General features: G+C 39.8%; 1 protein-coding gene across 5 annotated transcripts in view; it reads right to left on the reverse strand.

Moving 5' to 3' along the window:
• znf827 (zinc finger protein 827) overlaps positions 1-17,365 on the reverse strand; it is an 85,434-nt gene that overhangs the window by 67,388 nt on the left and 681 nt on the right. The gene's annotated exons all lie outside the window — the stretch shown is intronic.

Here is a 17,365-nt window from a genome sequence, read left to right on the forward strand (position 1 = left end):
GTTGAAGTTTACCTCACATCGAAACATTCATTCACTGATTTGTGCTGTGCAGCATCTTTAAACATGGACAACTGTGACATCATATACCTCTGTAAATCAATACAATTTAAATTCACGTCTTGCACACTTCAATGCACTTTGATTGGAACATATAGCTACATTCACTTCGAACTGGAATCATGGCTGAATATCCTGTGATGTCCACTTCGCAGGGCACTTATGTTCGAATAGAACAAATGTCTGAAGCTCTAAAAGAAACGTTCAAAATGTGCAGAGCAGTGGGGCGCGAGGTCTGCAACTGAGAACCGCTGTCTTATAGGCTTCGGATATGCTCTAGTGTTGTTGTGAAGGTAGGGGCGGAGCATAGAGACTATGCTGTTTCTCGTTTGTTACTCTAGAGTAGACCAATTCACTTTATTGAGGCATACTGCCCCCATCTGGTATGGAATGTGGAGTATGACTTGATTTTTTGCCAGATATGACAGATGGCACCTTTAAACTCTGATAAGACAGAGATATTAATTATGGGACCAAAAAACAGTACACAGAATCTAGTAGACTACAGTTTACAACTAGACGGATGTACTGTTACTTCCTCTACAGTCAAAAATCTGGGTGTTATATTAGACAGCAACTTGTCTTTTGAAAACCATATTTCCCATGTTACAAAAACTGCATTCTTTCATTTTAGAAACCTTGCCAAGCTACGAAACATGTTACCTGTCTCTGATGCAGAAAAGCTACGCTAATGATGTCTCTATTTGTTTCTCTGTTTTGCTGTAACTAGGATTTACACAATCTCCAGTCTGGATCCAGAACACCTGAGAAGAGATGATGCTGACCCCCTAAGAGGACCCAGATGATGCTAACCCTGAATCAACAAACAGAACTACCAAATATTGCTACAAGTTTGATTGCATCATATAATAATTGCTGTTAATAATGTTCATCGTCTGGCTGACTACGTCTTGTATTAATTTTTCTGAAAAATCCTGTCATATGCACATAAACTGACAGTCACCACTTATAAGCTACTTCTAAATATTGTAGAAACTTAATTTTCTGTAAAGTTGCTTTGTAATGATTTGTATCTTAAAAAACGCAACACAAATAAACTTGAATTGAATTTAATTTAATTTATTGAAAAAAACTGTACATGTATATGAATGTGTGTTTGTTGAATGTACTCTGTAGGTGTATATCCCTGTGTGTGAGTTACCTAAACTACAAAAAGAAAATACAAAGTTTTTATAAAGTAGGGCTGAATAGCATCAGTTTCCTCACAATATGACACATTAAATGTGATCAAAGCAAGGTGCTGTCACATGTTTCGCATAAAGGTGAAATATTTCTCAACACAGATTTCGCAGGTTTTTCACAGAAATTCACATGTGACCAACAGGATATCGGTTGCTTGATTTCTGTTTTAGCTGTGCTTTGTGCAACACTACACTGCTGAACCGTTTCTTAATACAGTATTTTTCTAATATTAAGTGAAGTGCTCCCACAGAGCTGACTATCATTTTTTGTCCACAAATTGCAGATTCTGCCATATTTGCTAATTCCTTAAAAATGTTAATTGTAATAGAGATTTTAAAACAAATTACTCAAATTTAGACTGACCATAAAAGTCTTACTTGCAACAGTCGAGTAAAACAGGCTACAACAAACTACAGTCTATTTTAATAGGATACTTGGTATATACCTTACAATACATATACAAAGATTATTATATTGTATGCTGTGATTTATAGTGATTTCAAATCACTTGTATCCAACACTCATATTAAACAAATCAGTCGCCTACTGTATTCCACATTAGCACAGGCCTTCATCAGCATGTATTAGCAAAGCATACTACATATTACTATCTGTGTGTTTTCCGCATGGTCTCAGCGTCTGTGGGCATGTTGGGCAGGGGGCCAGAGGTGAAACAGGAAGGAGATGTGTTCTTGGAAGAGACTGAGACAGTGTTGGCTTCCAGACCGCTGAAATTCCTCTTTGTAGATGAAGCGCCCTTTTGCACTCTTGTTTATTTCCCCCAACTTCCATTTATAGATACCAGAGACAGAAAAAAAAGAAGACAGCGCCTGGACTAGTAATCTCAGGGAACTAACAAAAAGTTGGTAGATCTGCACGTTCATTATCAGCAGTGAGATGTTAACTAATGGGATCCGCCATATACACTTCAGTGGGCATAAAAGGGGGTGCATGAAGATTTTACATTTACAGCAATAAAACAAAATTGTGGAAAACGAAAGGAAAGCATAAGATAATAAGGCTCTGTGTACATACCACAGGGACAGGAAGCAGGGGTGGATTCAGCTAGGTGCTATGACGCGAACACCACAATATGCTGTTTCTACAGCATTACTGCCGCCTACTCAGATAGACAGCATGCACACAGGTTAGAGCTGACAGGGAAACTCTCCAACTACTGTAAATCACACTTTGTCCCAGTAGCTCAGGCAAGAGATGCAGCCAAGCTTGACTAGCCAGCCACCCAAGAAAGAAAGAGAGAGAGAGTATGAGGGGTGTGAGAGAGAGTGGAGGAGGCTGGTGGTTGAAGAAAAGGGATGGCTTTTTTACAGTGATACCAGGTTGACAGCAGCTTGGCAGTGGCGCCCACGGCAAGCCTGCCCAGATCCAAGCCTGTCACTCAAGACAAGGGCACTAATCAGGATTGGTCCCGGTTTCTTCCTGAAGAATGGAGGTGGCAGTTTTGCAGCCATTAGAGCTGGAGAGGAGAGTGGGGGATAGAGCGGTGGCACAGCAAGAGAGGCTAACCTCATTTACATGCAGGTCCCGGAGGAGAGAGAGCTGATTCCTTTTTCCAATCTCCATGTTAAACGGTGGCCGGGGCGGCCGATGGTTAGCGCAGCATTGTTCGGTCCTAGTACTCTTTGTCACGCAGATAGCCATCTCGCTTTTACGAAGGTAGAGACGTACGAGCGAGATAACGCCAACGGCACACACGTATGCCTGAAAACGTGCCGTGTCAGTAGAGTAAACGGGAATAGTTGTTCACCTCTCCCCTTTCGTTCGCTTCACTTCAGCATAACCAGGTGCTTCTAATTCAACCCTACTGTATCTGGGTGACAAATGATTGCAAAAAATATGATCACTATGACAACCATAACTGTTCCTTTGGAGAGCACATCGAGCCAACATTTTGTGCCTAACCTTAGTGCTTCGTTTAAGAGTCTCTGCATAGACAACGACTAAATGAATACAAGGGTAAACTGTGGCCGCTGAAATACGAGTGTGACTTATAGCTGTGGGGGACTGAGAGAGGAACTAACAAACAAAAAAACAGTCCACTGTGCTTGCCAAACTGGGATGTCTTTATAGAGAGTATTTGGGATGATCTATAAAACCATAATGAGGATATGCATAAAGATCTTCAGCTGAGCAAACAGCAAAAATATAGTCTGAATCAACACCGTGCTGTAAAACAATTCACTCTAACTACAATACAGCCAATCAATAGTGGTGCATAAAATGAGGGCTCCACTGATATTGAGATTATGCTAGTGATAGACAAACCATAACTGATAAATGCCTTATTATAAATGTTAGATAAAAAAAAAAAATACCAACTACCTGAAAACTAACACTTAAAAACAATTAATTAAAGCTTAATAGAAAAATTTTAAAAACTGAATTTAAAATATAATAAAACGTACTGTATATATGTTATATAAATAATACACAAAACCCTGAAATACACATAAAAAGGGTTGCAGGGATCATTATGGCCAATAGTCGGTAAATGTTCAAAATACTATTTTGCATAATTAAATAATAATAAAAAATACTAAACACTTAAATCAACCATTTAAAATTAATTTTGGTATTACATAATTATCATAAAGCAAGGATTTCCAAACGTTTTTGTCGGTCAAACCACTTCGACCAAAATATTTACTTTTACTAATATTTACCCCCTTTTATATTTACTACTACTCCCTGAGTTTGTAAGTTAATATTTAAGAACTTAACAACACGTTTTCTTTAATTCATTTCTAAAAATTTTATGATTTATTTTTGAAGCAATCACACTGATTGCTTTGGTCCGAACCAGTTGAAACGAACCAAAATGCAGTCACATGAAAACATCCACATCACTCATTGGCCATGACGTATTTCCTAAACTGCTTTTCAATTGGTCAGAATTTATGTGTGGGAATATTCCAACATAAGAGGGAAAGCCAGCAAACAACACGGAGACAACACAACTATGGAGAGACGACTGCGCGGGCTGGTTTTGTCCCTGGCCATAATCTAGTACATTGTTTGTATACACCACAATATACAAACAATACATTTCTATAATGAAGCGCGGATGCGGCTTGAAAACAACGTTCTAATGCACTGCAAACGGCAAGCGGGCATCGCTCGTATCTTTAAGCAGAGGCGTGCATTAATTCTTCTTAACTCTGACATGCTCATGGTCATCTGACCAAATTTCTATGAGGCTCCGGACCTCCTCACTACTCCAAGTTTGTCCACGAGCTGCCATGCTAAAGTGCAAACTGTCAACAAACACTTCTTCATCCCATAATGCACAGCGCAGCTGACTACGGCAGCTGGTTTAGTCCAAAAATGATCAGTACTTTTTGCAGTTGGGTCTGTTCGAGGTCGGATCACGTTCTCACCACAAATGAACCGCTCCAGAGTAGAGGTCTTCACAGTGCACCCGAGACCCGTCGACCCCGGACCCGACCCGGGACCCGTACGGGTTCGGGTATATATTTTAAATCATCAGCCGGGTCCGGGTCGGGTCCGAATCTATTACCTCGGGTCCCGGGTCTGTTTAAAATTGTGTGTAATACCCGTGCGATCGGAGTCATTGGACTCGGAGAACACCCGGCCATGATCAAAGACTGCTTGTGTTTTTTGTAACTTGCAACTTGTAAAATTAGGAAAAGAAAATAGGGAGCCAAAAAAAGTGATCTCTCTCTCTCTCTGCTTTTAGAAGCAGAGCACGCAGATTCAGAGTTAATACAAGTGCACGCACGGTATTAATGCTTGCAGACTTGACACACTCATATTTAATATATTTCAAATCAGCAACACAATCTGAGGTGAACTGTCACATGAATGTTTTCTATGATGCTCAAACTGCGTTAAAGCATTTTAGGTTGATACAGCTAGCACGCATGTGCAGTCTCGAGCGCATTTCATGTTTCTATGGCAACCAGTGAGGGACACTTCGACCGCCAAACTGTGTTTTACATTTTCTCCCATTTTTATAATATTATAAATGAACCGTTTAATCTTAAAGTTTTAGTGGTTCAGATTCAGACTCGATGCAGAGCAGAGAGCACAGAGATCAGATGATAGCAAATAAATAACGTCAGCGGCCATGGCATTGCACGAGCGATCGTTATTATAGTTCAAAAGGGCAAACAGTCGAAGTTATTATGCGAATTAACTCGAGTCAGAATGTACATGTGCACAGTAGCATTTGTTATCCGTCACCGTGACATCAAGTGGACTTTTGGAACTGAAATAATGAGTGGATTCAGCTTGGACTTGGAATAACGAGAGGAATAACATGAATAACTTTCTTGTTGGAGGATTGTAATGCATCACAGGCAGTCAGGTACAAGGAGGAGAGACTACGGCTCTTTAAATTAGGTAAGACAAAAAGCTGTATTTTTCGCAACAGGTTTATTGATTTGTAATAGCAATTTATGGTGGAATATGTGAACGTCGGGTCCAGTCGGGTCTGTGTCTTCCCGGCGGGTTCGGGTCCAGATTTCAAATAATATACGGGTCTGAGTCGGGTCCGGGTAGGCATTTCTCGGATCTACACCGGTCCGGGTCCAGCTTTTGAAATATTAGACGGGTCCGGGTCGGTTCGGTGTAGTACATTACGGGTCTCTTTCGGGTTCGGGAATGAATTTTTGGACCCGTGAAGACCTCTACTCCAGAGTTCGTTTGAAAGCGTACCGGGACCACTTCTTCAAGCAGATCTCGGTATGCTTGTTTGGTCCGCTTTTGGTGCGTACCCGAGTGCGATTGCTGCTTTCACACCTGCCCAAACGAACCGCACCAAAGGGGGAAACGAACTCTGGTACGATTCAACCGAACTAAATGAGGCAGGTATGAAAGCACTTTAAGTGAGCGTTTGATGGTGACAAATGGAATCATATTGTAAAAATGAATTTGCATGCACAATTAAATATTCAATGTGTAGATATCGATACATTCCAAAAAAATCTAATTTAAATAAAATATAAATATTAGATTAAAATTTCAACAACAACAACAACAAAAGTTCCCTTGGCAACTGAGTGAAATAAAATAGGTTTAAGTTAAGTTTAAGTACTAAAATTGCTAAAACTGAAAAAAAGCTAAAATAAAGTTTTGAAATGACTGAAACTTAAAATAAATAAAGATAATTCAAATATTAATGAATACTATAATATAATATAAATAATACTAAAATAACACTGCTCTGGCTGATACTGTGTTATATAATATGCATCCTTAGTCTAGTTCAGTCTCATAGTCGTGTATTGTTTTTATTTAGCACTGGAGCAACGTTGTTTATTTTCAGTGAGTACAACCTGTATGCTTAAAACAACAAGCTGTTGTACCCGTAAAGTTGAAATTTTTGCACTTTTTTTCTAACAGTATACAAACCTGCAACCTTTCAGTTGCCAACTTAGATTTTTAGCCACCATGGCTTTACCGTGCATTCACTACCATTAGTATAGCGTGTGTAACAAGGTTTAACACTGAAAGAACATGTACTTTCTTATGGTCCCCCACCAACACCCAGGTAGACTGCCCCCCCCCCACACCAGACCAATACTAATCAGCTACTGACCTCGTGGTAACAACCAAACATGAACACCGGAGCTTTGCATCAAGGTCGGGAGTAATCAAACATACTGTGAAGTCATAGGCAAATGCGAAGGACATTTTTTACATGAGGGGCTGAGCAGGTCTCAGACACTCACCTACGTTTTAAGCCTCGTAAATCAGCACAAGACATAGCGACAATAGCTTTCACAGAGATGACTTCACATCATGAATATAATATCTCGCCTTTGTAAAGCAGCCAAACACCTCTACACTTGCCGATGATATACCGTTTCCCTTGGAGGCTGTCAATACCTCAGGGTGCCACTACTCTGTGTCTGTTTCCTTCCTGGCACTTTTAATCTTCTCAGCTATAAAACAGCCCCGTCTCCAGAAAAACCCTTGGAGCACAGCTGCTAGTCTGCTAGTTAAACTCATTAACATGCTTATGTTCTCTGCACTGGACAGTGTAGTCTATCTTAGAGACGTGACAGATGAGAAGTCAGCCTTGTGTTTGGAGAATTCCCAAATTTCAAACCCTCATCACACTTTCTTGGGATTAGAGGAACATGGAATTGTACTGAGTTTCAATTATATATATATATAAATCTTACTATGTGTTTCCAGATCCCTACTATCACTACCACTCGCAAACCACACATCACACAATGTAAACAGCGCAATCTTAACAATCTGCACACTTTGCCTATATCTACTAATACACTACTTTCTTTTTCTATTGGTCTCTGGAATTGCCAGTCTGTTGTAAACAAAGCCGATTTCATTACTTCTATTATTAGTCATTCAAAGCTTAATCTCATGGCCCTAACAGAGACCTGGATCAAACCAGAGGACACTCCTACACCTGCAGCACTCTCCAATAATTTCTCATTTTCCCACTCCCCCCGTTTGACTGGAAGAGGTGGAGGTACTGGTCTGCTCATCTCTAATGATTGGAAATTTAATCCTTTACCATCTTTGGGTATCAACAGCTCCTTTAAATCTCATTCAGTTACTGTAACCTACCCTTTTAAAATACATTTTGTAGTTGTCTATCGACCCCCAGGACCACTGGGTAACTTTTAGGATGAATTAGATGTGTTGCTCTCAAACTTTTCTGAGGATGGTACTCCCCTAGTTATGCTTGGAGATTTCAACATCCATCTAGATATACCTCTGTATGCTGATTTCCGAACTCTGCTTGCCTCTTTTGATCTCAACCGAGTGTCAACTACTGCTACTCACAAATCAGCCAACCAACTGGACCTTATTTATACACGACACTGCTCTACTGATCATGTTCTGGTTACTCCACTGCACACGTCGGATCACTTCCTCCTCACTCTTAACCTCAACATGGTCCCTGACACTTCACTTACCCCTCCACATGTCATCTTTCGACGTAACCTACGCACACTTTCACCCTCCCGGCTTTCTGCAATGGTTTCATCTTCACTTCCTTCCCCTAAACTGTTTGCATCGTTGGATGCTAACAGTGCTACTGATACTTTCTGCTCCACTCTTACATCTTGTTTAGACACTGTTTGCCCCTTATCTTCCAGGCCAGCCCGTAACACCCCTTCTGCCCCTTGGTTATCTGATGTTCTACATGAACACCGTTCTAAGCTTAGAGCTGCTGAAAAGGTGTGGCGCAAATCCAGAAATACTACTGACCTTAATATGTATCAGTCACTCCTATCTTCTTTCTCTGCTAATGTCTCCATTGCTAAAATGACATACTACAATAACAAAATTAACAATTCGTCTAACTCTCGCATGCTTTTTAAAAAATTTTCCTCACTTCTTTGTCCTCCTCCTCCCCCTCCTGCTTCATCTCTAATAGCTGACGACTTTGCAACGTTTTTCATTAATAAAATTAAACACATTAGTGCACAATTTTCCACACCACAATCAGTCAAGCTCATATCACCAGCAAACTTACACTCATTTACATCCTTCTCTTCACTCTCTGAGGCAGAAGTCTCAAAACTCATCCTTTCTAATCACACTCCAACTTGCCCGCTTGATCCTATTCCATCTCATCTCCTTCAAGCCATTTCTCCTGCAGTTGTACCTGCACTCACTCACATCATAAACACATCCCTCCACACTGGTGTTTTTCCCTCATCATTTAGACAGGCATGTATAACTCCACTACTTAAAAAACCCAACCTCAATCCTTCTCTTTTAGAGAACTAAAGACCAGTTTCCCTTCTTCCTTTCATTGCAAAAACACTTGAACGAGCTGAGTTCAACCAAGTCTCTACATTTCTCACACACAACAACCTCCTTGACAGCAACCAATCTGGCTTCAGAAGTGGACATTCAACTGAGACTGCCTTGCTCTCAGTTGTTGAAGCTCTAAGACTGGCAAGAGCGGAATCCAAATCTTCAGTACTTATCCTGCTTGATCTGTCCGCTGCTTTTGATACGGTTAACCACCAGATCCTCCTATCAACCCTACTGGCAAAAGGCATCTCAGGAACCACACTTCAATGGTTTGAGTCTTACCTATCAGATAGGTCCTTCAAAGTATCTTGGAGAGGTGAGGTGTCCAAGTCACAACATCTAACTACTGGGGTGCCTCAGGGCTCAGTTCTTGGACCACTTCTCTTCTCTGTCTACATGGCATCATTAGGTTCTGTCATTCAGAAACATGGCTTTTCATACCACTGCTATGCTGATGACACTCAACTCTACCTCTCATTCCATCCTGATGATCCGACGGTAGCTATTCGCATCTCAGCTTGTCTAACAGACATTTCTTCCTGTATGATGGACCATCACCTTCAACTCAACCTTGCCAAGACAGAACTGCTTGTGATTCCAGCAAACCCATCGTTTCATCACAATTTCACCATCAAGTTAGGCACATCAACCATAACTCCTTCAAAAACAGCTAGAAGCCTTGGAGTTATGATTGATGATCAGCTGACTTTCTCAGACCACATTGCTAAAACTGTCCGATCCTGCAGATTTGCTTTATTCAACATCAAGAAGATCAAGCCCTTTCTTTCGGAACATGCTACACAACTCCTTGTTTAAGCTCTTGTTCTGTCCAGGCTGGACTATTGCAATGCCCTCTTGGCACTACTTCAGACTTATGTGCCCTCTAGAAGCTTGCGTTCTGCAAGTGAACGTCGCTTGATTGTGCCATCCCAAAGAAGCACAAAGTAACTTTTACGGACTTTTAAATTAAATGTTCCCTCCTGGTGGAATGACCTCCCCAACTCAATCCGGACAGCTGAGTCCTTAGCCATCTTCAAGAATCGGCTTAAAACACATCTCTTCCATCTTTATTTGACCCTCTAACTTTAACACTCACTATTCTAATTCTATTCTTTAAAAAAATCTAACTACCTTTCTAATCTTTTTATATTCTATTTTCTTTTCATTAATTATGCAATTGTATGTGTGTGTGTGTGTGTGTGTATGTTTAAAGACCTCTAACACTAGCTTGCTCTATTCTTTTTTTTATTCTATCTGTTTTCTTTATATTATATTATTTAAAATCCCATGCTAGGTGTACTGTGTTAACCTAACTGAGACTTGTTATAGCACTTATATATCATTGCTCTTTTTGTTGTTTTGGATTGCTTCCACTGTCCTCATCTGTAAGTCGCTTTGGATAAAAGCGTCTGTTAAATGAATAAATGTAAATGTAAATATATATGCATACTTTTCGCGTTTAAACCAGGCGTACCAAGCTCAACGGAATCCTGACAAGAATATAAATATAATTGTTTCCGTTTCAAAACTACATTGGTGTCTCTTGATGCTAATGATAACTGTGATAGTAATTACCATCGTTATTATTGTTGTGTAATTACTATGATTATGATCACTGCATAATTGTGAGAGCAAATTGTCTAGTTGAGTCAAACTTGGCATTTTTGGTGCTACTTTGTTGGTGTGGAATCAGCCTCCCCAGTCACAACAAGAAAAAAAAACAAAAACCATCAAGCAGCCATTATGGCAACAAAACTGATCAGGACTGGGGACAATATATTAAAGCTGAACACACTCAATAATAGTTGCCATCTGGAGTCCATTTCAAGGTGGAGAAAGAAAACAAAAACCCTTTCCATTGTACTTAACTTTGCTTGGGTTGAAAAAGAAACCAGTGTAACCAACCTCACGGCTTTAAGGAACTTCTAATCAAAAGGTAAAAATTTTGGCTGCGATTGAATCCAAATAATCAAAGACTAAAAACAGCAAAAAAAACAAAAAACACTCTGTTTATAGTCTCTATGCACTGTGTGACTCAAAATGAATAAGCTGCACTCTATTCTGTCTGTTCACATGGAGCACGTGTGGCGCTCAAGCTCAGAACAGTTCGCAGTATGTGTGCACTTCACACAAAGTAATGAGAAATGTATCAAAACTACTGCCAACTAGGCAGAATAAAGACTTCAGAGTTTTCAAGACTTTAAAGGTTCTGTCAATGAAGAAATTAAGACCAAAATATAATACTATTAAAGTGTAAAATTCAAGATTCAAATGATCTTAAATGTTTATTAATCTTATTATCATTGGACTTTTTGTTGTTATAATAGTAATATAGTAATATATTTATTCTAATACTACAGACTTTTTTTTTCATCTATTGGTCAGTTTTTTTTAGATTTTGGGCTATTTGGCTTAACATAATGTGTTGTTTTAAACTAGTGGGGAAAAACAGCATCTAAATAAACAGAGCAATTCTAAGAGGGTCCTCGCACCATTAGTGCTTGAGCCCAAAATAGTGTTTGTTTTATTGCATTTTATCTATTTGCATCTGTAGATTTTATATTAAAAGACAGATTTTTCAAAATGAGTCTGAAATCTCAGCTTCAGCAGCACTTACAGTTCATTCACCAAAATTTCCAGTTTTATTCTTATTTAATTTATATTCTCAAGGTTTATACAAAGGGGTTTGCTCAAAATTATATATTTGCCTGGTTTTAAACAACATTTTATTGTTCATGGTGAAATTTTTATTTTATTTTTTCTCTCTCTTTCTGTTTTTTTTTCTGGCTGTTTACAGTATTTTCTGATTTATGAAGTGATATAAAATTTCCTCTGTAAAAACCTTCAACTTGAATATGTCAAATAAATCAAATATTTTTAACTTGCCTTTATCCAATGTTCAGATTTCTGTTCGGGAAATGTATGCAATTAGTGCATATTTAATTGCCGTTTTAAAAACCAGTGTGAATGTAAAATCCTAATGCTCCTTTTGCTTTGCTATCTAAACAGCAGCAGCAGCAACATATGGGAGATTACATATATGTCTTGTTACAAATCAAATTTCCAAATTTTTCTGTGGCTCTATGGTGATTAGGCAAAGTAGTTTTTACCCACTCAGACAACTAAACCACAATGAGCAAAGAGGGCAGCAAGCAGGTCGAGTACAGATGAATCTTACGCCAGCCAAGCAACTGCCATTCAGATGAATGGGAATGCTAAAGTATAGCTTCGTCCAGGTATTATTGACCTCCCCACTTCCAAGGCCTTCTCTAAAATATGACAATTCAAATCCAGTTTTAAAAACTGACAGCGGCTTGCCTCTTCTCATTCCCTGTCAAGTGAACAGACTGCTCTTTGATTCTGCCCAGTAAGCCTCATCTCATCTTTAGACGGACCCAGAGTACTGACTCATAAATCAAATCACAGTTTGGCATAGCTCTGCAGCCCGGGCCTGCGTCAGACCTGTCTGTTCGATCCCTTGTGCGGTGTGGCCCAGCGTTAGCAGCCTGTTAAAGGTCTGTCCTGGAGGGGATGGATGCACTTGTGTGGTACAACAACACAGGAAAGTGCCTGGAGCTCTCCAGCAGCTCCCCCCGCCCTTTCCCCAGCTGAACCAGCGAGCTGTTCCTTATGAACCACTGCCAGCAGAATGCCTGCTATGAGCTGGTTATTACTCAGTGCTGGGCCGCCACTAGCCAAAGGGCTGCTCTCCGAGCTGTAGATCTCCATGTTGTGACTTGTCAACATGCGGAAAATCATTACCCTTTTATTCCATACAGGCTTTGATTGAGACTTGGGTGGGAGAAACATTGTGTGCAGACTTTGGCTGTTGTGTTTCATGAAACATACGGACATGAGGTGTGTCCTATAGACAGGAAAAAATATTTCTAAGTGAGCATGTTGATTAACTACAGCCTTAGAAGGATCGATGAACAAGTTCAGAGCGTGAGGATTTTTTCTTTGCTTTCCCTGCTAATGTTTTCACTGTAATATATTTTAAAAGGTCATTTATTCATACGTGTGACCCTGGACCACAAAACTGGTCATAAGTAGCATGGGTATATTTGTAACAACAATCCACTGTGTGGGTAAAAAAAAAAATTATCAATTTTTCTTTTATGCCAAAAATCATTAGGATATTAAGTAAAGGTCATATTCCATGAAGACATTTTGTACATTTCCTAGCATAAATATATCAACACTTAACTTTTGATAGGTAATATGGATTGCTAAGGACTTATTTTGGACAACTTTAAAGGCGATTTTCTCAATGTTTCGATTTTTTTCCACCATCGGTTTCCAGATTTTCAAATAGTTGTATCTCGGACAGTTCAGTATTTCTGAATATTTCTAAAGCTTATTTATTCAGCTTTCAGATGATGTATAAGTCACAATTTCAAAAAATGTACCAATATGACAAAGCTGAATTTTCACCATCATTACTCCAGTCTTGAGTGCTCTGATCCTTCAGAAATCATTGCTGCTCAAGAAACATTTCTCATTATTATCAGTTGAAAACAGTTGTGCTACTTAAAATGTTTTGAGGAAAACACGATAAATGTTTTTTTTGATTATTCTTTAATGTAAAGTAAAAAAGAAACTGCATTTACTTGGTTGAAATATTATTTTTTGGTGCTTAGGTTTTGAACACTTTGATGCATCCTTGCAAAATAAAAGTATTAATTTCTTGAAAAAAAAATGGACCCTTAACTTTTGTATAATATGTATTCATGTATTCAAATATTTTAAATAATTTTAAAATAAATAAATACATTAAAAATATATATTTTTTAATGTATTTATTTATTTTAAAAGGATTTAAAATATTTGATACATTTTTCACACTTACTTAGATGGAATTTTCCTATAATACCTGGATAATAATAATAGCTGTATAATAATTATGTAATTAATATGATCACCCACGAAACACCAATCATTTTTAAACACTGATGATTATGAAAACATTGCTTGTAACTATCATCTCCTTTTTTTTCTGGCACCACCAAGACAATCCAAATCATTTTATAATTTCCCTCAAGCATATTAAGCCAATAAGATAATTTTACATGGCTAACCAATTTAAAACTAAGACAAACATGGTTCACAACCAAATAAAAAGATGCACAGACAGATAGAGCAAGCGATCCTTCCCATCCTTACTGTTGAGCCCTGAGCATGTCTTCAAGACAGTTTGTCTGATTCAGTGCTTCCAAAGACGAAAGCAGGCTACTTTGTGGCTTGTCATTTTAAAGATGCACCGTTTTTAATAATACATTACACAAGATGAGCCTAGTCCATTACAATCATCGAGCTGTACAGAAATTGTCTTAATTATGTCACCACAGCGCCTTTGACTGAGAACTCATAGCTAGACTACACCTGTGATGAAAGCCAGGCGATCCAGCTCGCCAAATTAATCTAAATGTTCTGGTTCAGTATGCCTGGCTAAAGCCCCTTTCTGTGTAAGCACTTGTTCAGGAGAGCATCCACCACCCTTCCCCTGCCCTTTAATTCATTTCTGAGAGGAAAGCCTGTGTATCATTATTCGCTTGAGCTCAAATGGGCAGACACCGGTGAGAGAGCCTGATCAAGTTGGTGGGACAGGGGGGAAGAAATAGGAGGAGGAGGGGGTATTCTTGGCAGAATTTCCCTACAAATCAGATGCCAAGAGCGAAATGGAAACCTCCCCTCATTTTCCTTTCCCCTTAATCCAATGTTTTCAAGCCCAAGCCTAGCCAAGGTCATTATAATCATAGATGAGTGGAAAGGAGCCAGTGACCCACCATAACGGTAAGGTGGAGAGCCACCCAGTCACACACACTCTGCCATCGCTCTGTAATGGAGAGCTGAAATCCTTGCAATGCTCCAATTCCTCCATTTGCAAATGCAGATAACCTTAAAGATCATGTGAGTACAATGGAAATGGCCGGCTCCCATAGGGAGACATTTTAGCTGATGGCAAAGGTCAGGGTGAAAGAACGATACGGCTATGTTCTTGCACAAAATGGAGGCCTGTGAGTAAGACAAAGTACAGCAGAAAAGGAGAAAAAGAGGCAACCTCGGTCGACCTCCACACCTCGGTGTGGAAATCTGAGGAAAACAGCTTAACGAGACGGGAACATTTAAAGTGACGTGACATTCAGCCAAGTATGGTGACCCATACTCAGAATTTGTGCTCTGCATTTAACCCATCCGAAATGCACACACACAGAGCAGTGAACACACACACACACTGTGAGCACACACCGGGAGCAGTGGGCAGCCATTTATGCTGCGGCGCCCAGGGAGCAGTTGGGGGTTCGATGCCTTGCTCAAGGGCACCTAAGTCATGGTATTGAAGGTGGAGAGAGAACTGTACATGCACACCCCCCACCCACAATTCCTGCCACAACCTTTCGATTGGGAGTCCGACTCTCTAACCATTAGGCCACGACTTCCCTATTTGAACCTAGACTCGCTTTTCACGATTAATTTACTGGAAGTTTGCTGAACTGTGACCTGTGGTTTGAACAAATGAATTCAGAATTCTGGCAAAAGGAGTGTGCAACGGTGTTATAAAGGCCGTGCTTTTGGAATCCCAGTGGTTTCCATTGTAGCACTAAAGCCAAAGGTCATATTTAACTGTCAAGAAGATCATCTGACTGTATCAAGGCCTTAATGCCCTCTTGCACATCTTGACCCATGCACATCGTGACACAAGCGCTCCTGAACTCAGATACGTATTCTCAAGAAAAGGAAGTGAAAGATGCAGTTGCAAAAGGATATGACAAAGCCTTTACATAAAAACGTTCACCAAAAAAAAAAAAACGCCAGATGCCTGGCACATTACTTTTTGACAGAGCAAATAAACACAAATTCCACTGTCTGGACTCGTGTTTTTAAAACTTTTCAAGGCAGTAATCAAGAGCAGATGAGATGAATGTAGACAGTTGTGCTTGTCATCTGCTTCTCAGACGAGGTTTTGCTGAGTGGGTGATTTTGGTATGGCAGTAATCAGAGGAGGGACAAATGGCAGTAGATATTATGTCATTCATAAACAACCAAGACTGAAAGAGAGTTATGAAAAGGAAATTAGCATTTAGTTATAATACACTGTTATTATAATACTGATGTTTATATACCATACCCCGTAGTTTATGTTACTAACTAACTTTTTATGTTTAGTTAATAAGTTACTTTTGCTTAATAAGTCACACACCTTATTAGTATAATATTGTGGTTCGTATATCATATCGTGAGTTTCTATTAAGAAATGTGTTCCTCACTAAATACTTTCATAAAACTTAAAAATCCAACACAACCGTCTTCTACATTTTGTTATAGGCTACTTTAAAATCTATTTAATAAAACCACCAAAAAAATCAATTTGCTTAATTTTAAAGTCAAAAGAAAAACTTTGAACCGCATTACTGTTTAAGAAAACCGAGTTAAAAGCGAGAGGACATGAATGTGACAAGTTCAGTGGATGTAAACAAACACGTTTGGCATTATGAAGAAAACACTGCACTATGCCTCTACAAGACAGGTAGAAAATTCCAGAGAGCCGCAAAAGAGTGTCTCGGACTTTCCAAAAAAAAAAAAGTCCCAAAAGGCGCCGTTCCACTTTTGAACCGCAACATGCACAAAGATGCATTACGAGCGCTTTCTCTCGTGCATTTAAAGCGCCACCGTGCCACATTTCGCCAATTCCTCTGCTCGGTGTTTTCCACACTCCACGTCGTGTCCCCTCTAGCGGCCTGCACGCGTCACTGCAGCCATTATAAGCGAGCTGATAAAAGCACAATGTTAACATCCAGCTACAACAGGGTCAAATGAACAAATTTCGCGATTAGTAATTCCAAGCTTAACCCGTGCAAAGCGGAGCAAACCTTAAGATTTCCTTCGCACGAGCTCCGAAGCGACGGAGAAAAACGCGTTTCGCCTATTGTGCGTTATTGATCGCAGAGCGTCTGCAATGAATGGCTGCATGAGGAATGAAAAAACCCTGAACTTCAGGTGACCGACCATGGCTTTGACACAGGCAGCCTGCAGACACGAACCCCACTGAACTGGGAGGGGTGGAAGAAAATACCTCAGCTTAAAAAAATATCCCGCTCGACAAACGAAAGAAAAAGTCTCGCACACAAACACACACGACCGCTGAAGGCGGAAAGTTGTGCGACAGCGTTTTAGGACGCATTCTGTAAGTTGCGGACCGCTGCTAGATAGCGCTGGAGCTAAGTAACGGCAGGGGCACGGATACAAGGCTGAGTCTGGCTCTCAGTCTGATCCGACTGACCCTTCATTTTATTGCGGCCAGATCCTCCCCTTTCCCTTC

This window comes from Carassius carassius, chromosome 7 (genome assembly GCF_963082965.1).
Source record: "Carassius carassius chromosome 7, fCarCar2.1, whole genome shotgun sequence".
NCBI lineage: Eukaryota > Metazoa > Chordata > Actinopteri > Cypriniformes > Cyprinidae > Carassius > Carassius carassius.